The sequence below is a fragment of the Zalophus californianus genome, chromosome 4 (assembly GCF_009762305.2).
Source record: "Zalophus californianus isolate mZalCal1 chromosome 4, mZalCal1.pri.v2, whole genome shotgun sequence".
Taxonomy (NCBI): Eukaryota; Metazoa; Chordata; class Mammalia; order Carnivora; family Otariidae; genus Zalophus; species Zalophus californianus.
Window position 1 is genome coordinate 136,161,439 of NC_045598.1, and position 24,480 is coordinate 136,185,918.

A 24,480-nucleotide genomic window follows, 5' to 3' on the forward strand; every position below is an offset into this window, starting at 1 on the left:
TGGGTCCCAGAATTTCAAAATAAGATAAACTTGGGACACCTGGGTGGCTCAGTCAGTTAAGCATCTGCCTTGGGCTCAGGTCATGATCCCAGGGTGCTGGGATCGAGCCCCGCATCGTGCTCCCTGCTCAGCGGGGAGCCTGTTTCTCCCTTTCCCTCTGCTACTCCCCCTGCTTGTGCTCACGCTTGTGCGCTCTCTCTCTCTGTGACAAATAAATAAAATCTTTAAAAAAAATAAGATAGCTTACAAAATGAATAGACTGGCCGTAATTTCATAGTCGGTTTTGTTTTCTTACATAGACTTATAAAGATGACCTTTAAGGTTTATTCTGTCATCATGGATTTACAAAAAGTGTATGAAGTATTTTTCCTACCTTCTTGTGTATAAAATAAAACATGCACCGGGATCTTTACTGAAAACGTAACTAAACAAAAATGTAATAGAGATTCTTTTTCTATATGATTTTAGGATAAAATTATTAATTATTCTCCTATACTATCAATTCTTTATTATTTGGTACGATGAGTTGCAGTTTAAAACTACTCAGGCAAATAACAACCATTCATAAACTGTACTTACTGGAAGAGTATACATATTGTTGTTGTCAGAAGACTTGCAATAGTAATAAACTTAAACCAGTTCAAATCTACTGTAAGATAATGAGGTAGTTCCTGAAGCCAGTCATGTTTTTGTCCTTTCCCCACACACTGGAATGGTACAAGGGGACCAGGTAGCTCTAAATACCTGGGAGGAGGGTGGAAGTTGAAGAAATCCATAAGGAGAAAAAAACTGAGGGATAGTTAAATTCTATACTTCATCATCTCTCCCACTATCCCCCAAGGGCCACCACCTCACTTTGCGAGTCAGCGGTCAGAAAGAGGCAGCCAGAAAAGTGCTATTTTAACTGTTTATTTGATCTGAGACCCCAAATTATTCTATCTTTATAAAAGTTAATATATTTATATTTGGCTTGTAATTTCAGAACTGGAAAAACAAATATGGGGAAATCCTCCTAAGAATGTTTTCACATTTTTTTCTCAGTGGAAGAGGACATGCGAGTAGAAACAACATATAAGTTCAAATATTCAAATTAATGGATTACGACCTGACTAATCAATTGACAAAGGATTTCTTGCGATGACTAGCCATGTGTCATCAGGCAAATTACATCAACTTTCTATACCCAAATGTCCTCATCTATAACACGAGGATATTCAAAGTTCATAGAGTTTTTTCAAAGAATGATATATAATTTTTAAAAATCACCTCATGAATTTAGAACAATATTTACTATGCAATAAGAACTCAGTAGGCCTTAGTTGTTACTGTTGTCATGTATTTCTTAAGATCCACATTCCTGCTCATCTCTTAAATTATGATTTTGTGATGTAATCATTTTAACAAGTTCAGGCCTTCCCAGTCAATAAAATGTTTCCTCATTTAAAAACTCAACTCACTCTTTTAATATTCACTCTAAGTTCTTTTTGTATATAAAAACTTGTTTTCTATTCCTTATCTCTGGTGCGCTTATCCACACAATCGCCATCCTGGAGTCACGGTGTTTAGGTCCATAGGTAGTGCTATAATTATGCTCTTTGAACTTTCTATATTTATGTTGAGCCCAAGCAAAGATTTTAAGTTGTTAACAATAAAACTACCCAATTTGGAATACAACCTAAAAATAAACTCATTTAAACTGGGGACTAGCTCACTGGCTTAATGAACTTGCCTTTCACCAAAGAAATCGAAATTCCCAAATGTGTTGGTTTATTAGAGAAAACTGTAATCTGAGCTTTGTTTATTCCAACCAAGCTCATTCTCACCTATCCCAACTCCAGTCTTCATGTCTGCTTCCTTCAAGCATTACAAGCATACCGCACGCGCACGCCGGTGGCGTGATTGACTGGTCCCATCCACAATGCCAGTCAAGGCATGTTTAAAATGAATTGGTTTATGTGAGAGGAGACTTTCGCTATTCACCTACCTATATGCTGTCATCGTCTCTAATCGATTCCGGTGACTTCTACCACTAAAGGCAAGAATGAAATGATATATTTATATGCTTCTTGCAGATCATCTGATCAGAGTAATTTCTTGAGAATTATGAATGGAGCCGAGCAGGGACGACCTTCGTTGTTTTTACAGTCATTTGACAATCTCCAAGGTTCACTGGTATCTTCTCATTTGGGGGTGGGGGGCGGGAGAGGTGTTCTGCCCAACGTCTTCCTCTGTATTTCTTAGTTTATTAATTTGTTTGGTATATTTTATTTTGGTGCTCCCTTTAAAAGTGTGCAGCAGCATGATATATTCGGTCTGCTCTGTTTAAAGTTAAACACTGCCTTTTTAATTTTCACTTCCAATAGAAGATATGTGACAAATGACATAGTAATTTTCCTATTTCTTCATGTTCATAAAACATTGATAATATGATTTTTACCTTCCCTTTGTTCTCAATTAAATGAAATGCTCCAATACAATTAATGTGCTCTTGCAATTTAGGTTTTCTTTAGAGGTTTCTCTTGTCTCTGATTAACAGCATTTTCCATCCATTCTGAGAACCCCCGACTGCTATTCAGAATGTTCCATTATGCCTGCCAGCTATAAATACAATTGTGAACCAATATCATTTTAATTGTTTCACTAATAACTTGTTTTAAATGATTCAACAGTCATCAGGAAAGATAAGTGCTCTTGTACCCTGCAGGCTTATGGGCATGAGGGTATGAGGCAATGTAGAGTGCTGTATCAGAATAATGAAACCGTATGCAGAAGATAATGACAAAGCACTCACATTGCTGTAAAGATAAATGAAAACAGTAGATCTTCTTTCCTCAGTAATATACCATCCATTCCTAGCTCCCATTTCAATCATTAGACCTTCCAAACAGATTAATGCACAAATACACATATGCAACATGTCCCATCCTAATAGCCATATGCTCCCATTTTTCCAGGCGGACTGTGAATGATGGAGTTAACGAGCTTTACAAATGCTCTTGTTAATTAACAAAAATTGTTACTTTCCCATTTGAGGGGGGCTTTATAAATTAGACTTAATTACACCAGATAATTGCAACTGCCAGGCACCAAGCAACTCCTTCTCATTCTGTTCTTTCAGTGGCAAATCAACAATTGCAACCCTTGCCTATTTGTGTAGATGAATTTAATAAGCAAACAGCCCTTTTATGTTAATGGTTTACTGGCATTCATGGGCCTGGCAGGAGAAATGTGCTGGGGGAGGGTTTGCTAATGGCAGCACATAATCACATTAATTAAAATATAACTGCCATTTAAAGATTTGTAGTGTGGAATTAGAGCATGTTGGGAACTGAGAAAATCAAGCTAGAGTGCATATTAGCACCATTACTCTGTGCTCCCTGCACAGCAGTCAGCAACCTCATGTGTCATAAATGTAATTTATGAGTGCTATTTGCTTTGAAATATATGTTTTTAGTTCACTCATTAGAATGTAAAAATTTGCAGTGTCTGCTTCAGGAGGTTCAAAATAAATTCACTACAAGCTGAGACCCATGATCTGCTTTTAACACATCCCTCAACAATGGATTTTTTAATTATGACTTTTATAATTTCTTAGAGCAAAACCAACTGTCTCCTCTTCTGGAGACAGATTTAAGTCTCAATGCTACCATAAATTGTGTATTTTTAGCTAGACTTCTATAATGTACTGTAATCTTTATTGGGCCTTTAATAAATACGGTCCTTAATTTTGTCACTTTGCTCTAAAGCAGGTCGGGGGAAACTGCTCGATGCTTTAAGGTTGGGCACATGCGGGGAGGACAGTTGGGAAAATTTCTTGTACAGCTTTTCATTAGCCTGTCCCTGAGATCCACTCATTAGTTTTAAAACTATCCTTGATCTAAATCAGACCCATTTGTACTGCACCTACAAAGAGACTCGGAACATACAAACCCTGGATAAATTGTCAAGGGGCCAAGGCAATACCTAGGGGAACGATGCTTAATTGATTCTTAATAATGTCAAAATGATTCTAGTTCCAGGAGCCAGCTGACTGTGACCAAATCCCACTTTACCAAAGCCTTAAACCTTTAACCAAGGAAAAATTGACAACGAATTTTTATTTCCCTTTGTTCCACTGACCCATAAAGTCCCCTAATTTTACAACTACAGTTTTGACCGCTAAGTAGAGGCAATTGACTGAAATACAGTATGCTGGACTCTTGCAGTCTATGCGTTGCTATTTTTGTAAATCGCTTGGACAGCTTTCCAACACCGGTAACTTGAGTATGTTATAGCTAAAGAGATTAATGCTGTGGCAACCCCAAAAACACCAACAGCCCAGCCACTCTAATGAAGGATCTTTTCACGGGGAGGCCAGTGCCATAGCTAATATTGTTTCTCAAGCTAAACCCTTGTTTCACTGAGGAAGCAGAGTTTCTTGAGCCAAGGATGGCTGCTCCTAAATCTTCAGCCCTGTAACCGTTCAATAGGTTCTTTAGGTAGAAAGGTAGAACGCAGGACCGTGTACGGCTGCTCTTCATGTCTAGTAAGGTGTTAAAAAGGAGACAGCAGATCCAAAATGGAGTCACTTGGGCTCAACCCCACCAGAGCAAACCAAGACTTAATACTTCACCAGTTTCAACCCCCCAGGAATATAACCTTTAACCAGTCAACATGGAATTACTTGGTCAGCACGAGTGAGATAACCCACCCGATAGATTCCTTCCATTCCCCTTCGGAAGATGACCTTGCCTGAAACAATACATTCTTTGCTTACAATTTCCTTTTTCCATCCCTTTTCTGCCTTTAAAAATATTTCTCTTTCTACGGTTTTCAGCGGAGCTCCTTTCTGTTTGCTAGATGGGATGCTCATTGAATTAAGGCAATTTGATCTTTAAATTTGCTCAGTTGAATTTTTGTTATTTAACAGAGATAAGACATTAAAAATGCAGTAAGACTACGATACAGCCCCAATGCTTAGGATTTGCTTTCTAGCCAGAAAGGGTGCTGTGTTGACATTTTCTACCCCCGTTTTCTTATATTTAGTTCTTTCTAACTAGTGGCATGTCATTTTAGGGTAAATTATTGGGTCAGGGGAACACTCCCTGCCTACAAAACAGAATTTTCATTATGTTTTGCTTTTTCTTTCTGTGTAGATCTTATATTGATTCATATATATGGCCTCTAAATAATTATGTCTCCTGAAGGGTCATTTCTGGTGTGCAGGGTAGTTAGAATGGTAACTATAGAATTTATGCCTGGAAAAACATCCAAGGATCATCCCATGCAAATATTTAACTACTTAGGAAATTGAGATTCACCTCAGATAATTAAGTGGTTGGTCGGAGATCACATGACAAGCAAATGCAAAGATGTGGTAAACCCGGATCTTTTGATCTTTCACCAATTTATCTGTCAAAGCAGTCCCTATGTTCTACTAGAAAAACTAGGAATATTTTGTTTCTGTTTTTTGTAGGTTAATTGGTCGGTTTTGCTGTCAGTTTGCTTTACTTCTGTTTAACAAACATGCATTGTTAGGCCTTTGACAAGGCCCCAAAGATTCAAATATGAAAAAGACATGGGCTCTGCATGAGAGTAGTCCAGTTTGCTGGGAGAGAAAATCCCCCACGAAAATAGATCTATTTAGTCTCACATGGGAAGTGCTAAGATAGAGATGTATGCCAGGTCTCTTAGAAATATGTGGAGGTCCTTAAACATCTCAGAAGAAAGGAAGCACATGTTTAAAAAGATGTACCAAACAGAACAATGTGTGAAGAAAAATCTACATGTTTCTTGTACCACCAAGGATTCTGGTGGAAAGAAGGAGGGTGACAGGAGATGGAGTATACAGGCTAAATCGCATGCCATATGCAGGACACTGGATCAGATGATGGAAGGCCATTTATATGTTCTCCACATGAGGGTGACATGGTCAGATTTGTATATTAGACTGATCATTATGTGATAATTCAGCGGATAGGTTAGGGGACAAAATTTGAGGTGGAGAAACAAGTCAGGAAGCCGTTGTAATGGGACAGCAACTGTTGGAATAAAGAGGAAAGGTACTTGAAGAAAAGATTTATATGTGAAGAATGAGGAGAGGATAATCTATGTCTCCTCGGCCTCAGAGGTAGAGGTCAGCGTCATGGTGTTTCTAATTGATCTTTTCCCTCACTTGCTTTGACTTATGCTTTACTTTGAAGATGCAGGGACTTCAGTTTTGTTTTTTTGTTTAGTTTGGTTTGGTATAAAACTGTATCTTCTTTATTTTGCGTACTTTGATCTCAGAACAAAATAAAAAAAAAAAAACCACAATCCACATTCAAACACCATCTAATATCAGAAGGGATAGGTCTTGAGGGCCTTCTTTCCTGCCTCAAAGATAGGAGAAAAAAAGAAAAAAAACCACTGGACATCAGCAGAGGGAACCAGGCGAACAGGGGCCACTCAGGGCTTCTGGGGAGCCATGGGGACACTATACAGAGGGCACAAGGTCTGCAGGTAGAACTAATCTACTTCTTCCATGCGAGAGGCATCCTCATCACCCTCAAGGTGGGGGATCTCATCAGGGACAGCAGCACTGGGTTCCTCTGCCGTCACTTCATCTTCATCAATGCCCAGGCTTAGCTTGATCATGCGGTAAACGTGGTTGGAATGAGTCTGGGGATCCTCGAGTGAGAAGCCAGAGGAGAACAGAGCTGTTTCAAACAGCAGCGCCACCAGGTCCTTGACTGCCTTGTCATTCTTGTCCACCTCGGCCTTCTGCCGCAGCATCTCCATGATGGGGTGGTCAAGGTTGATCTCCAGGTGCTTCTTGGCCATCATATAGCCCATCGTAGAGTTGTCCCAAAAGGCCTGGGCTTTCATGATCCACTCCATGCTGGCCATTCACCCATAGGTGCTAGTCACGATGCAGCAGGGTGAAGACACTAGCCTGTTGGAGACTGTCACCTTCTCAAACTTCTTATCCAAGATTTCTTTCATGAGTTTGCAGAGGTTCTTGAACTTGGCCTTGCTCTCCTCCATTTTCTTCTTCTCCTCTTCATCCTCAGGCAGCTCCAGGCCCTCCTTGGTAACCGAGACCAGACTCTTCCTGTCAAACTCCTTGAGCTGCTGCACGCAGTACTCGTCGATAGGCTCCATCATATACACTACCTCGAAGCCCTGCTTCCACACTCGCTCCACAAAAGCAGAGTTGGTAGCCTGCTCTTTGCTCTCACCAGTGATGTAATAGATGAACTTCTGGGTCTCTTTCATGCGGGACACATACTCTGAAAAAGAAGTCATCTCATCCCCAGCCTGGGAGGTGTGGTAACGCAGCAGCTCAGAAAGGCGGCACCGGTTAGTAGAGTCCTCAAGGATTCCAAGCTTTAGGTTTTTAGAGATCGCCTCATAGAATTTCTTATAGTTCTCCTTGTCTTCTGCCAGTTCAGAGAAGAGCTCAAGGCACTTCTTCACAATATTTTTGCGAATGACCTTCAAGATTTTGCTCTGCTGGAGCATTTCTCGGGAGATATTCAAGGGCAGGTCCTCGGAGTCAACCACACCACGGAGGAAGTTGAGATACTCTGGTATCAGTTCATCACAGCTGTCCGTGATGAACACACGGCGAACGTAGAGTTTGATGTTGTTCTTTTTCTTCTTGTTCTCAAAGAGGTCAAAAGGGGCCCGACGGGGGATAAACAGCAATGCCCTGAATTCCAGCTGACCTTCTACAGAGAAATGCTTGACTGCCAAGTGGTCTTCCCAGTGATTAGTAAGACTCTTGTAAAACTCTCCATATTCCTCCTGGGTAACGTCCTCAGGGCTTCTGGTCCAAATGGGCTTGGTCTTGTTCAGTTCTTCCTGATCTATGTATTTCTCCTTAATCTTCTTTGTTTTCTTTTTCTCGTCCTTCCCACTATCATCCTCCTCATCTGAGCCCACATCTTCAATCCTGGGCTTCTCCTCATCATCTTTATCTTCTTCCCATTTCTCCCCTTTCTCCTCCTCTGCCTCATCATCACTGATTTCTTTCTCTCGTTCCTTCTCCAAAGGGTGATGGGATAACCTATAAACTGCAAATGCTTCTTCACCACTTCTTTGACACATCTCTCCTCTAAATATTCTGTCTGGTCTTCTTTAAGATGGAGAATGACTTTAGTACCCCGGCCAATGGGCTCACTACGGTCTGCATGTACAGTGAAGGAGCCCCCAGCAGAAGACTCCCAAGCATATTGCTCATCATCATTGTGCTTTGTGATAACCACCACCTTCTCTGCCACCAGGTAGGCAGAATAAAAGCCAACGCCAAATTGTCCAATCATGGAGATGTCTGCACCAGCCTGAAGAGCCTCCATGAATGCTTTATTTCCGGACTTGGCAATGGTTCCCAAATTATTTATGAGATCGGCTTTGGTCATGCCAATGCCTGTGTCCACTAGAGTCAGGGTGCGTTCCTGGGGGTTGGAGATGATGTCAATTTTCAGCTCTTTACCGCTGTCCAACTTGGAAGGGTCTCTCAGGCTCTCATAGCGAATCTTGTCCAAGGCATCAGAAGCATTACTGATTAACTCCCGAAGGAAAATTTCCTTGTTAGGATAGAGGGTATTGATGACGAGGGACATGAGTTGGGCAATTTCTGCCTGGAAGGCAAAAGACTCCACCTCCTCCTCTCCATGGTGCACTTCCTCAGGCATCTTAAAGGAGAAGAGCTGCAAGCACTACAGTCCACGGTGGGTAGGGACTGCATCCAGCTACGTCTCCACAACAAGGCTGCACGAGGATGACTCAAGAGAAGGAACTTTAGTTTTAAGTTAGTACTTTGGAGACAGTATAGAAGTTTAAAAAAATGACTTTGGAGTAAAACAAACCTGAATTGAAGCCGTGGCTCTATCATTTTACTTACTATGGTATTACTTCACTCACTGGTTGGGTTACTTTGGACAAGACATTAACCTCTCCCAGACTCAGATTTTGAATGTGTAACATTGTATTTTTTTTTTAAAGATAATAATGTGACCAATGCTCTGGTTTTAGAAGATGCTTAGCTTCATGCCTGGAACATGGAAAGTGATCCAAAAATGGCACCTGTTATTATTATTGCTCAATAAGAAGTGAGGCTAAGGGAAACTTTAGATAAAATTGAAGGTTTAAATGTTAACATCTCTACTCTTGGGATCATGAATGATACTTCTTTTGTCTCCCTTAGCAAATGGCATCATGTTGGCATAAAACAAGTACTTAAGAAAATTTGTCCAATATATGCAAAAAATAAATGACTATCTCTATCCATCCTTATACAGATAAAGAGGACTCCCATTTCCTATTACAGTCATGTATTTAAACTGAAAGAAAATTCTACCTACAACATTGCATGCTCCACTAAATGTTAAATGACAAGGCAGAGTTTCCAGTAATGAGATTAGGGAATGCCATCACTCCACAGTCACTGAAACCAGGTTCATTGCAATTCAGCACTATAGCACAGGGACTTGGGATGCTTAATTTAAAGCTATCATTATTGTTTTTATATGAAAAGAGACTTAGAATTGGAAATAGCCACTCACCAGCTTTCCTGAAGTGCCCCTGTTCCGGGTATGAGTAAGTGGTTTCTTTGGGCCCTTACCAACATGTAGGACTGCACGTGCCAACTTTCCAAAGTGCAGGTACCTGGCGATAGATTATAGCAGTCAGACTGGTAAAGGTGAGGATTATTTCCCAATTCTAACTATAAAGATGAAGCTGAGTCACTATTAAAGTTTACTTTCTATTTAGAAAAGAAATTTGGAAAAAAAATAGTTTATGGGGATCCAATTTCTGCCTTACTTCTACCCTTCACACTATTTCTCAGACATGTTTTCAAATGGACAGGCAAGTAGGCAATATTTTTTCAATGAATCACTATGAATTAACTGGGCAGCCTCTCTGTGTATAACATGATGACATGGTAGGAAGCACTATAGTCCATTAGATAGCATGTCACCTGTTATATAATCCTGGAACAAAGCCAGCACCACAAGCAAATAGAGGATCAACTGAAAAAGGAAAATGATCCAGAAACTTGGTGGAATGCTAAGGGACGATTAAAGTGTAAGTGACTTATGGTTGTAAGATGTCTGGTTATTTAGCAGATAAACTGAACATCAAGGTCTTCACTTAATGTCTTGAATGAAAATCTGAGAATACCATATGGCAGCAGATTTCACTGCCATAGCTAAAAGAGAGTCTATATCACTGAGTCTGACAGCTTCAAGTCATGGCAGCTCTCCAAACTTGGCAGTGCTTCCAGAATTCTGATTCATCTGGAAATAAAATGATTTGGATGAACACTTGACCCAAGACCAAGTGTTAAGAGGTAGAAAGTAATGTCTAGGGAAGGTACTGTGCTTAATATTCCCCTTCATACTGCTCACATGTGAACACACCTATATGCCTTTTGGTATTCCTTGTGCTGTGATTCCATATTGTTTTGTTAATTATCTCTTATGGAAATATTTAATAATATATGTATGTCTGTATCTCTATCTGTCGATCTATCTATCTACCTATATCTCTGATATTTTTTAATTTGATTTTATTATGTTATGTTAATCACCATACATTACATCATTAGTTTTTGATGTAGTGTTCCGTGATTCATTGTTTGTGTATAACACCCAGTGCTCCATTCAATATGTGCCCTCTTTAATACCCATCACCAGGCTGACCCATCCCTCCACCCCTCTCCCCTCTAGAACCCTCAGTTTGTTATATCTCTGATATTTTGTAATTTCCTCAATCATTAGACCATTGAAAGAGTGTCTGGCGCATAAGAGGAACTTTATAAAGAGCACTGTATGTTTAATGGAGAGATAGAAATCCGGTGGGAAAACTAACATATTCTATGAGCAAAAAAACTGCCCCAAAATTTCCATTTTAAGATAGATTTGAGTCCATGCTGCTAGTCTTCTAGTTCTGTTCTAGATTCCTAGAAATAATTGATGTGATATTACTTTACAACCATAGCTGTGCAGAAAAACAAGAAAAGTACCTCTTAGTTGACCAGAAAATATGAAGACATCAACTAGAAAAATAGAAGACAAGATCATATTGAAACTTCTGAAATAAAATAAAATAAAATAAAAACTTCTAAAATAAAACATGAAAATCAGTCTCTGTTTCAACTAGGCACACAAAAGAAGAAAATCATATAGTTGTCAAAAATATTTACATCTTTAAGTGTGATGTTAAGCCTGGCATGAAGGACATGGTAACAAATTATAAAACGTGTTTTTCTATCTGTGCTCATCACTATCCTGCAGCGACAAGGGTGGAAGAAGCTTCTAGAGCAGAATCCCTTGGAGATACTGGTTGCGGTGCCTTGTGAGAGAAGCAGGTGTTTTGGGGGGAAGAACACAGCACACACCAAAGGCTGTCTCCAAAGCAAGCATTCAGAAGGAGTCAACTTATGCTCTCTGGAACTTGGAATGTATGGACCTGTATTCATTAGTACCTACAACTTTTTTTTTTTAATTTTTTATTGTTATGTTAATCACCATATATTACATCATTAGTTTTTGGTGCAGTGTTCCATGATTCATTGTTTGTTCATAACACCCAGTGCTCCATGCAGAATGTGCCCTCCTCAATACCCATCACCAGGCTAACCCATCCCCCACCCCCCTCCCCTCTAGAACCCTCAGTTTGTTTTTCAGAGTACCTACAACTTTTTAATATGAACTTACCCATTTAATTTCATTTAATAAATTTTGCTTCAAATTTTAACATTTTAAACAACACTCTTGGCACCCCCTACTGTTGTATTTGCTCCTTTATTTTTCTCAAGAAGAAAAAATTTCTAAATTTCTTTCAAACGAAGGAGGATGTTATATTAGGGTTCTCCAGAGAAACAGAACCAATATATGTTACTTCCATCTAAATTAAACTGAAGGTGGAAGGTGGAAGCATCTTCACAGACATACCCAGAAATGATGTTTAATCAGCTATCTGGGCATCCCAGACAAGTTGACACACAAAATTAACCATCACAGGCACCTTGTGAAGATACATGTGCATTGAAATACAAGCTGGGAATCCTTAAGATCAGAGATTCGCAGGTTTTCTGGAGGAAAAAAAAACTTTTTGTTCAATATTTAAGTTTTGCAGACACAAGTCAAAATTGAAAATATTTAGGTAGTTACATAACAGGGAAAACAAATTTCCACAAAATTTAAAATTTAACAATAATTAAATAAAATTGCTTGTAATACTAGTTGGCTTATGAGAAGAATGGAATTCTTTTCTGAGGGGACAGCGTCTCATTTAGCTGAGATTCAGAGTTAGTGTTCCCTATCAGCAAAATCAATTGCAGGGCGCCTGGGTGGCTCAGTTGGTTAAGCGACTGCCTTCAGCTCAGGTCACGATCTTGGGGTCCTGGGATCGAGTCCCGCATCAGACTCCCCACTCAGCGGGGAGTCTGCTTCTCCCTCTGACCCTTCCCCCCTCTCATGCTCTCTCTGTCTCATTCTTTCTCTCTCAAATAAATAAATAAAATCTTTAAAAAAATCAATTGCAAATTACAAATGTTTATCTGTTCTTAATGATCTGTTATGAGATTTTTTATATTTAGTCTTTGAATATTTTGGTGTCCTATCACACACCATGGCTTAAAATGTGTGAGTTTTAACTGCCTCACATCTTTTTGTAGTACATCAATGCACAGTGATGTAATCACCACCTAGAGTGTCTATCCCAAATATTCATTCTACTGTGCCGTTGTACCATAAACACAACCATACACAATCCATAAATAAATGTGTGTGCCTATGTTCTAATAACTTTATTTATGGACACTGAAATTGGAATTTCATGTAGTTCTTATTTATAACTATTTTTCTTATTTAGATTTTTAAATCATTTAAAATTGCAAAACAATTCTTTGTAAATAGTACAAAAATAGGAGAATGGCTGTATTTGGCTCATGGACTATTGTTTACTGATCCCTCTATTGGAAATAGAGGAATTTCTAATGAATGCATACTTTTTCAATCTCTCGTGGGTCATTTGCTGTTTTTTCATAGTGCCCCTGCTGCTCTTTGATCTTCATTTCCTGATACTATCTATTTTCCAGACTCCTTATCCCCTCCTCAAAATATCTTTTCTCTTTCCCATGACTTCTTTATTAATTTCTCGATTTCTGCTCTTTCATGGTATATACACAGTACACTTTTCACTTTGGCTATGCCCTTACTTTTCTTCACAGAATCTAATTAGCTTCAGTTGTCACCCCTAAATTGCCATTAACTCAGTGTTTTCTAGTTCAGTATACCACAAGAGAGAATTTGATTGACCTCATGCATTATTTTACCATACTCATGTCATACATAAGTCACAGATTTGCCTAAGAATTGATTGTCCTTGGATTCAAAGTACACCCTCAGTTTACCCAGCAACAGGGAAGTGGTAGTGAGCCCATGCAGTTCTAAATATGGTCATCTCTTTAAGAAGGGCTGAGTGGTGAACATGGCTACTTAGAAGGAACTTCAAAGTGAGACAGTCATTTTGAGGCTTGGTTTGTCCCATGAGTCTTTTTATTTGTTTATACTTGCATGTTAAATCTCAGTATGTCCTTTAATTTCAAATGACCTAAATCACTTTGATTTCAGGTGTGTTTTTTCAAATATTAGGTGGTTTAATTCCTTCTTAGTATTTTACCTTTTAAGGGATTTTTCTGTATTCAGGATTATGTCTATTATTTACTCTTCTGGGTGAATTTTACAATTATCTTGCTAATTCTCATAAAATATCATACTGTAATTTTAACTGAAGTTTTATTTAATGTCTTTAGATTAATTTAGAGAGAAGTGAAACTTTTACCAATTTTTATCTTCTCATCCAGAAACAGTTGACATTTTATTAAAGACTTTTTTCATATATATTTCACCAAACTTTGTGTTTTTCTTCATATTGGGTATAATCCAGTAGTTTATTTGTATTGTTATTTCTATTTCAAACAATGTTTTAACTATATTTTTAAATTACTTAGTAAATATACATACGAGTTTCTGTATCTGTGTATATATGTATATTTTTCTAGTCTTATCTCAGTTGTCTAGAACTTCCAGAGTAATATGTAATAATAGTAGGGTAGCATGCTTATCTTTTTTTTTCCACTTTAATGGGAATGTTTTTGATGTTTCTTCTTCTTCTTTTTTATTCAGCAAAAACTTTTGCATATTTATTATACACTCAAAAATGTCCTAGGATCTTGGGATAGGCTCTTGCACAATACAAACAAAGAGCTTTGAGCTTTTGAGACTGCGCTTTAGCAAGGGAAACAGTGAACAATAAGCATAATAAATAAGTAAGCAGTATAGTGTGTAAGCAGTTGATAAAAATAATGGAAGAAACTAAAAGGTAGGGTAAGGTCTAGGGGATTAAGAAAAAAGGAGTGAGAGAGTGGGCTACGATTTTAAATATGGTGGTTAGGGTAAATCTCGGGGAGAAGAAGACATTTAAGTAGAAGCATAATGTACAATTTCTAACACATTTTCTATTGTTACTGGTCTATTCTGGTTTCTCAATTTGATCTAATTTTATGTGAGCGCTTTATATGTGTCTGAAAAAAATTCATACAATATTGTATTTAAAGTTTATTGATATCACACTATAATTAGCGATGATTTCTCAGTCTCTTCTGTATCTCAAAACTAATGTTATTTTTAAAAAATGGTTGACATGAAATGTATCTGTGTCTCTTTAAAGTACTGCGCTTGGTTTTATTTATTTAGTTTTTACATTTTGTCATTTATTATTTTTGTTATTAATTCCTTTAAACATTTTTCATGGCTTTCCTGCTTTTTCTAGTTACTTGAATGAATTACCTAGCTAATTAATTAATTTATTTTTGTTCCTAAAATATTCATTGAAATTTAGAGTAGGAGCTCTTAAAGACTAAGACTGGAACAAAATTAATCATAAAAATATGATGATACTGGATTTTATCCTGTAGAATAAAATGCATTTCCATGAGTCCATACTGATACAAATTATCAAATAAGAAATTCATTCAAGCTGTATATTTTCCAAGATGTGTCATTTGACTACATCTCTTAGGTTTTCATATATAAAGATCTCTTATTTTTCTTCAGTTTCTTAAAGGAGTTCTTCACTTAGGGGCGCCTGGGTGGCTCAGTCGTTAAGCGTCTGCCTTCAGCTCAGGTCATGATCCCAGGGTCCTGGGATCGAGCCCTGCATCAGGCTCCCTGCTCTGCCAGAAGCCTGTTTCTCCCTCTCCCACTCCCCCTGCTTGTGTTCCCTCTCTCGCTGTGTCTCTCTCTGTCAAATAAATAAATAAAATCTTTAAAAAAAAAAAAAAAGGAGTTCTTCACTTAAAGAAGTCATGTAATACCTTTTGGGAAAATTGTCTTAAACAAATATATAATTATTTCTATAATTTAAAAAACAGTGTGTGATAACAAATAACGAATAAAATATTGACTCTGAATCTTTGTGTTTAGACTGGAATGCACATTTGATGTCTCTATGCAAGATGCTTTATGCTGACCAAAAAAAGCATTATCTTTTAGCGCTGGTCAACTCATCTACCCTCCCCACCTCTAACGCTTTGAAAACATAAACTGGTGTCGCACTCAAACTCAGTGTTGGACTAGATTCAGACGCTGCACTTATTGATAAGTGCTTTTCTTATTTCTGGCCTTCATATGAAAACTCTCTTTTCATCTTCCTCAAATCCATAACACTCCACAAACTTTCTATTGAAATATTAAGTACACATTGCCAAAAATTTTCTGTTGTGATTTGTTTTTCAGCTTTGCGTGAAAAAGAATAAAAGACTGGGAGCCAGGAACAGCACCTAGCGCATTCATGAGCAATGCAGCAGGATCCCAGAAAAATAATTTTTCAGTTATCCCAAAGATTCCACATTGAAATATGTTGCTCTTGATTCCTCTCACAGGAGGACATAAAATTACCTGGAGAATGGCATAGGTAGTGTTCCCATTATCTATAAGTATCCTCTGATAATCTCTGAAAATTTTGCCATTTAATGAAGCTAGAAGTTTTTTAGTGACTATTGGTATGTTTCCATTAACGAAGCACTGTTATATTATGATACAGAATAGCGTGTGCTATGCTGATGACCTCTGACCCTGCTCCTCTGTAGAGTGAGACAGACAGCTCCTTTCATAAAGGTCTCCTTTGCCTCCTAGTGCTGGTAGGTAGGCTTTTATCTTTTTGTTTTGTTTTAACTCCAATTCCTTAATCTTGCAGCTAGGAAAAATTCCTGAATTTTGCCAACACTTTCAATCAGGAGGACTGTGTCTTTGAAAATCCAAATTATATTTTGGATTTCACCACGCTAGAAGGATATTTTTTTCTATCAATTTTTAGTGTTTGTGAATCATTCGTATATATATACATATATATGTATGTATGTGTGTATACATATATATTTTTTTAAAGATTTTATTCATTTGAGACACAGATACAAAGAAAGACAGCATGAGCAGGGAGAGAGGCAGAGGGAGAGGGAGAAGCAGGCTCCCCGCTGAGCCAGGAGCCCAGTATGGGGCTCGATCCCAGGACCCTGGGACCATGACCTGAGCCGAAGGCAGAAGCTTAACCATCTGAGCCACCCAGGCACCCCCATTCATATATATTTTAAAAGAAAAATAGAAGAAGGCATGACAGGAATTAGTGGACTAAAACTATTTTAATGTAGTCTATTTTAAACATTATTTCAGTCTGAAATATTCACTAGTTCTATTGTTCTTTTTTCTATTGTTCTTAAATATTTATTAGATCAGAATATTTCAAATGTTAGTAAATGCTTTGCATAACTTCGATTTATTGTTTAGATAAAGTAATTTTCTTATAGGAGAATATGCATAATTTTGTATATTTTTATTGATAGACTTGAACCTCGTCATGTAAAAAAAACAAAGTTAAACTTGACTCTTTACATTTGTTTACACTAGTTTCAAAAGATAATTTATATAAATAAGAGAATAAACATAAATGTTTGGATTTATTAATGATGATTTAAAATTAAGAATGCTGAGTTTAAGGTATTTTAATTTATATATTATGAGCTCAAGAAAAGATACTAGCTTTTTAAAATAAGAATAATATAAGAATAATAAAAATAAGTTAGAACTCCATATCATTAAAGGAAGAAGATGTTATGTAAGCAAGTTTATGTATTAAAAACCTAATTTTGAAACTGAAACTCTTAAAATATTTTTATATTTATTTGGCTAAAATATTTTAGCTATTTTCATTTTGGTTTAACCGAAAGTTTGTCTTCTTAGAGTTCTTTCCCCCTACAATCAGGCTGTATTTTCAGCCTCTATAAGTCTTTGGGAAAATTCCAGATCTTTTCTGACTCACTTAATATAAGGTGTATTCCCCAATTCATAATCATTTTTTTATAGTTCCAATCTTCTGTTGCAGTCAGTGACATAAGTTTAAACTGATGTTTCCCTAAGCTTTCCCTTCTACTTTTGGCTCTAAATATGGACATTTATTGTATGAAAGAAAAAAGGAAGGAAAGCAGATGGAATCCCAGGCATAAGAAATAATTACAATATGCATGTACTGGGCTCAATCTATTAAGCAGCTGCCTTCAGCTCAGGTCATGATCCCAGGGCCCTGGGATCGAGTTCCGCACAGGGCTCCCTGCTCAGTGAGGAGCCTGCTTCTCCTTCTGCCTGCCACTCCCCCTGCTTGTGCTCTCTCCCTCTCTGTTTCAGATAAAAATAAAATCTTTAAAAAAAATACGCATGTAACCACACAGTAGGTTGTTTTAATCACAATAACAACTTAGCTTGTTTCCTTTGCATTTATTGTTCACACATTCACTTGTGAACAGAATAAAAGACTAGTCATTCCTGCTGTACCACATTTAATCACAGCAGAATTAAAGATACAGAAAATCCTGTAGCAAGGTGGTGGTTGCACCATTAATGGAAGGCACACAAATACTTTCACCACCACGAATAAAGTATAAATAAATATAATCTCTGAGGCATGGTGGACAGAACATATTTGTCAAAAAAAATAGAAAAAATTGATAACTATTTTTCAATGTTTACAAATTATTTTTATTAACAACTATGAGGCCAAAGTAGCCAGCAAATTCAGTAAACTAAACTGAAAATCAACTGGAATTCAAATGTGTCATTAGAATATGTGTGAGCAATAGATTGGTTAAATGCTCTGTGAGACATATTGTAAATGTGTGAGACAACCTGTAAATTTAGTCTTGATATTCTCACTGATCTTCAATAAACATTTCATCATTGTTAAATTAAGGTAAATAAAATCAGCAAGAAAGAAAGAGGGTATTATGTTAAGTGAACTAAGTCAGAGAAAGACAAATACTGTATGATCTCACTTATATGCAGGAATCTGAAAAAAAAACAAACTCATAAAAAAAGAGATCAAATTCATGGTTGCTAGAGGCAGGGGTGAGGGGTGGGGAGAAATGGGTAAATGTGGTCAAACTTCCTAAAACATACATAAGTTCTGGGGATGTAATGCATAGCATGGTAACTATAGTTAACAATAGTGTTTTGTATTTTTCAAAGTTGCTTAGAGAGTAAATCTTAAAAGTTCTCATTATACGTAATAAAAATTTGTAACTGTTTAGGTGACAAATGTTAACTAAATTTATTGTAATCATTTCATAATGATTACATTATAGGTATATACATATATATATATATATACATATATATACATGATAAGTATATCATATATCATTATGTTGTATACTTTAAACTTACATTATGTTGTATACTTTAAACTTACAGAATGTTATATGTCGTATCTCAATAAAACTAGAAACAAACTATCATACGGTTTCACTCATATGTGGAGCATAAGGAATAGTGCAGAGGACCATAGGGGAAGGCAGGGAAAACTGAACAGGAAGAAATCAGAGAGGGAGACAAACCCTGAGAGACTCTTGACTCCAGCAAACAAACTGAGGGTTACAGAAGGGATGGGGGTGACAGGATGGGGTAACCGGGTGATGGGTATTAAGGAGGGGAGGTGTTGTGCTGAGCACTGGGTGTTATACACAACTCATGAATTACTGACCACTACATCAAAAACTAATGATGTACTATATGTTGGCTAATTGAACATAATAAAAAAATAAATAATTTTTTAAATTTTTTTAAAAAGCAGAGAAAATACAAGCCATCATACTATTCCCCCCCCAAAATAATGATAAGATCCAAGAAGAGTAAAAATACTTAATCCCTCCATTCTCTTTTTGCATCTTTTTTCTTTAAATTATATGCAGGAAAGGTAAGAAAAGTTAAGATACCCCCTTGAGAGAGTTGTGTGAAACAGAAGATGACCCTTCTCCGATGGATGTTAACTGTGCGTAAGACCAATGCGAATTCTCAGGTCAAAAAAAAAAACCTCTTATGATCAATTTTCTTTCAAAAATACTTATACCTAATTTGTTAAGAGTTGTATATTGGTAGGGATAGTAATGATTTTGCTTTTGAACAACCTGAGGGGCAAATTCATGCATTTTAATTGTTAAGACAAATAAAATCTATATTTTTCATACACCCATTTTAGAGTAGAAATTAAAAATAACAATTTTCTAAAAACTATTTTAAGCAAACTGTTAAATTAACTAGAGAAATGCAATTATTTTTAAACACTAATAGAATTAATGTGAAAATAGTCCTAAAGAAGAATCTTTGCCACTGCTTTAGGTAGTTTTACTATAATCACTGAAACAATGCACGCCCAAGTGTGTCTTGGGGCACTTCTAGAGTGTAGACTTCCATTGGTGCAGGTTTACTTCCATTCTTTTTTTTTTTTTAAGATCTATTTATTGACTTGAGAGAGGGAGAGTGAGAGAGAGCACGCATGCGTGAGCAGGGGGCGAGGCAGAGTGAGAGGGAAAGAATCTCAAAAAGCTCCCCACTGAGCACAGAACCCAACCACGCAGGGCTCCATTCCACAACCCGGAGATCATGACATGAACAGAAATCAAGAGCCTGAAGCTTAACTGACTGAGCCACCCAGGCACCCCACTTCCATTCCTATTGGTGCAAATATTTGAGATCTTCCTGCAAATACAGGATAGATTTCAAAGATGTTAGGCAAACAGGAAACACCATGGAAAACGTCTACTTCCAATTTTTAATTTAATAAAGTGGTAGAAGAACAAAGGAGCAACAGTTCACAAATTCATATGTAACTCAATAGAAATGGAGAGCATGAAATGAAAAGAAAAAACAAATTTAATATATGGAAATGTATTACTTGAAACATTTCAAGGAGAATGTCGAATACTGTGGCGCATTTTGAGATAGAAAACAATCTCTGTGTATACGCCCATCTTTCTTCAACACCCACTTCTTTGTTCTCTGCTTCAGAATCTTCTGTTGGTGCCTTCACCCCACCACTGTCTCTCTTTCAGGGGCTCCTCCACACCCCTATGGTTCTCCTAGGAGCACCTTGACAGCTCAGAGTTGTCCTGTGGCAAGGAACTGAAACCTGATCTAGTCCACGTGCAGCCAGCTGAAGAAGGTGACAGCATTCATCTCCTTGCTCGTGAGAACAGAAAGCCAACAGCTAAGAACTATCTGGGTTTACCTAAGTCTGTGGCCACTTGCCTGACTAAGCAAAAAACAGTCTGATTGGTTCATCACTAATCGTCCTAACAATTTGCATATTCATAATAAAGTAAACTTAGAAATCAGTCCCCACTGCTAAAGCCTCTTGCATAAATAAATAATAACCACCACTTGACAGTGCTTTACAGTTTCAAAGACACATTTCCTTATTATACGGGTCATAGTTATTAACCCACTTAAAGATGCTGCTGAAGTTCAGGGTGAGGCAGTGAATCACAATTGACCTGAGAAATAGGCATTCAACACTTCTGCCCTCACTCCTGGTCAGATTTGTTACCTGTTTACCACATGACAGCTCGGTGGCACATGCAAGGAATTCAGGACAGTTAGAAGACAGCCCCTTTCCCTGAAGAGTTTACAGTCCCCCCGAGAAAAAAGAGACGCTGACGGGTGCTTGTGAATGCTATGTCACACGAAACCTCCCCCGACAGAGGGATACTGTAGGCACTATCCGAGGACAGATGTTGCATATGGGGAGGTATGTGTGCCTTTTGAGGCAGAGTCTTCCGGGGGGGGGGGGTGTTTGACTTGAATCTTAAAAAATGATGATAGGGGAGTGGGAAGAGAATGGCAGGACAAGGAGATGGCAAATCTATACAAAAAAGAAAAGAAAAGAAAAAGAAAAACAATAGTGTGTGTTCCAAGACACACAATCCCTTACCACAAGAGCATAAAAAGCAAAAGTAGGTTCAGGATGAAGTTGGAGAGGGAAGAGAGAGAAGATCATGGAGGGTCCTATCATTGCTAACAAGGATTTGGGGTTTTATTTTTTTTTAAGATTTTATTTATTTATTTGAGAGAGAGAGAATGAGAGATAGAGAGCATGAGAGGGGGGAGGGTCAGAGGGAGAAGCAGACTCCCTGCCGAGCAGGGAGCCCGATGCGGGACTTGATCCCGGGACTCCAGGATCATGACCTGAGCCGAAGGCAGTCGCTTAACCAACTGAGCCACCCAGGCGCCCAGGTTGTGGGGTTTTAATCAACATGAGCTGATTGCTTATTTTAGATAGCCTGCTTGCAATTTGAAGAGGATGAATTCTAGTGAGAGAAGACTCCTCATTATCCTATAATAAAAGTTAGCATTAAAGGTATTATGGGGGATAAAAGAAGACACATCCCTGAGTCTCAAGCAGTTTATATATGATTTTTAAAAAGTACATATTTATCCATGCAAACACACAATCTAGTCAAGATCAAAAGTAGTGATGTATCTATTAAGTGCTATTACACTTGTCTGAAATTATTAAAGAAAGCTTCCTAAAGGAGTTCAGATATAAAAGACTGCTAGGATTCTCACTGAAAAGAGGAAGAATATTTCAGAGAGAAGAGCGGAATATAAAAAAGCAGAGAGTGGGAAATAGAAAATAGATTGTTGTGTTTGGAACAATGAGAAAATCAGAATGGCTGGAAAGCGAGACGACTGACAGTTGCCACCCTGCTTCGTTGTTATTGCCAACAGGACTCAAATTTCTTACTAACAGGAACTGGAATGTTCGCCTGTTTGTGAGAAAGGCATGGGTTTCTTTAATGTTTCATGCAAACATTATTTATGATATTTTTTCCAGTGATCATTATAGTCAAAATTAAATTCAAAGATAAAGAAAAATAGGGAAAGAGATTAAAAGAAATGAACCATTTTTACTTTAGAATGGATGTGACATACCAAATGGGAGCTATAGGAGTTAATTGATATCATAAACTCTAAGACAGCGCAGAATGTATGGGGAACTATGGGAAATAGAAATAGGCAAATGTTTGACAAAGATGTTTCTTCACATTCTCTTTGCCTGCAAATTGATGATTTCTCCACTGTGAAGACATAGTCTACATGCAAAGCCAGATGCCATAACAAAGGTCTATTGTGTGTCCTGCAGTTATTCAAATGTTATATTCTTTCTCACTCAGAATATGAGTCAGTATCAATACCACTGGCTGAATATAAGAATAGAAATGTGACTGATGCTTTGATTGAAAGGTTTTGAGCTTGGTTTCCCTTGAGGAATTCTCTTCCTATAAGTCTTTGTTTTCCTGGCATTTTACTCATTATACCATAATGCTCATCAGAGAATTCATATCAGATCTAAATACTGGCATTTGACTGTAAAATTTTATATTTAAAGGATGCAGTTTGGCTGTTTATAACGTATAAATGCCAGTTTATTTCTCTGGGAAGGGTCACAGAGAATAAACCAGTAATTTTCCCTCACTGACATCAGTGGAAACTGCTTCCTGTTAGATCAATGCATAAAAATTCAGTTTTAATGCCTTTTCAGTACCTTAGCATTGACATCTGTATGTTTAGAAATGAGTGTTGAAAACCTTCAGCATTTTATAAATGAAAAGAAAAAATTATTTAATTATAAATAGTGTCTAAATATTATGATTATTTTTGCTAGTGATAACACCAAGAGATGATCCAGGGACAAATAAATATATATTTTTCCAATTTATATGTTGATAAAGTCACTTAAGTAAATAAAACCCAGTATTCTCTGCAGAGCAGTACATTATTCTCTATACACACAAATAATTATGAAAGAATAAGGCGTTTGTAGGAATTTATCATGTATAGTATTCTACCTTGCATCTATCATGCAATGAAGCATTAAAAGACAACTTACAGAGAAGGGAATATTTTAAATTATTGAGTTATAAATACTTTGCAAACCATTTCTTCTGATAAACTTATTTCCTGATCAGAGCAATGTTGTATAAATTTTGATCACTCTATATTTTTTCCATCTGTACTTCTTTCAAGTTCAAGTCTGGATATCTTGAGTTTGTTGCTTGTCCCCCGTTAAACTGCCTGAACCCTATCTCAAAGCTTGAACCATGCTTATGTTACATAACACCCAGGGGGGAGTTTGTTTCCTGCAGGGACTCCGTTAAAAAGATGCCTTTTCCACATAAAGATCTTTAATATTTCTGAAATCACATTTTCCCTGAATGTTAAAATCTGCTTTCCATTACACTGTAATGGTAAATGTTTTTACTTGGGCATCTGTGATCCAAAGGTTTCCTCAGCAGGGTCCCTTAACAGTCTCTTAAAGTAAACCTGAGGAGCACCCCTCGGGAAGTGTGGCTCACCAAGCTCAGCCCAGCAGCAGCAGGCCTTGCTGCTCGCCGGGGAATCAGATCAATGGACCAGCACGGGAGCTCTCAGTGCGCTGGGCCACTTCTTAGCTAATTGTTCATAATCAAGTCCACGTTTCCAAAACCAACAAAGTTAAGAGTTTATATTTTTAAGAGGTGAAAAGGGAAGAAAGAAAGCAAATATATGAGGGACCTAGAGTAGTCAAACTTATGGAGACAAAAAGTGGACAGTGGTCGCCAGGGCTTGGAATCACAAGGGAGGAATGGGGAATTACTGCTTACTGGATATAGGATGGGACACTAAAAGCATCCTAGAGATAGATAGTGGCGATCATTGAACGACAACGTGAATGTACCTAATGCCACTGAACTGTATACTTAAAAATGATAAATTTTATGTACATTTTTCCACAATAAAAAAATTCTTATTTTTAGGGGCGCCTGGGTGGCTTAGTCAGTTAAGCGTCTACTTTTGGCTCAGGTCATGATCCCAGGTTCAGGTCATTATCCCAGGGTCCTGGGATGGAGCCCTGAGTCAGGCTCTCTGCTTAGCAGGGAGTCTGCTTCTCACTCTCTCTCTGCAGCTCCCTCTGCTCGTGCTCTCTCTCTCACTCTCTCTCTCAAATAAATAAATAAAATCTTAAAAAAAAAAAAAGCTCAGGAAATTGGTGGCTTGGAGAACTATAACTACCATGACGACTTTCTCTGGGTGAGTGGTTGGCACCTTAATTTCCTCTGATAATGGTTTCCAATGATGAGAG

General features: G+C 37.6%; 1 pseudogene; it reads right to left on the reverse strand.

The window, feature by feature from the left end:
* Positions 1-6,486: 6,486 nt before the first annotated feature.
* Positions 6,487-8,657, reverse strand: LOC113933629 (annotated as a pseudogene).
* Between the last annotated feature and the right edge of the window lie 15,823 nt (positions 8,658-24,480).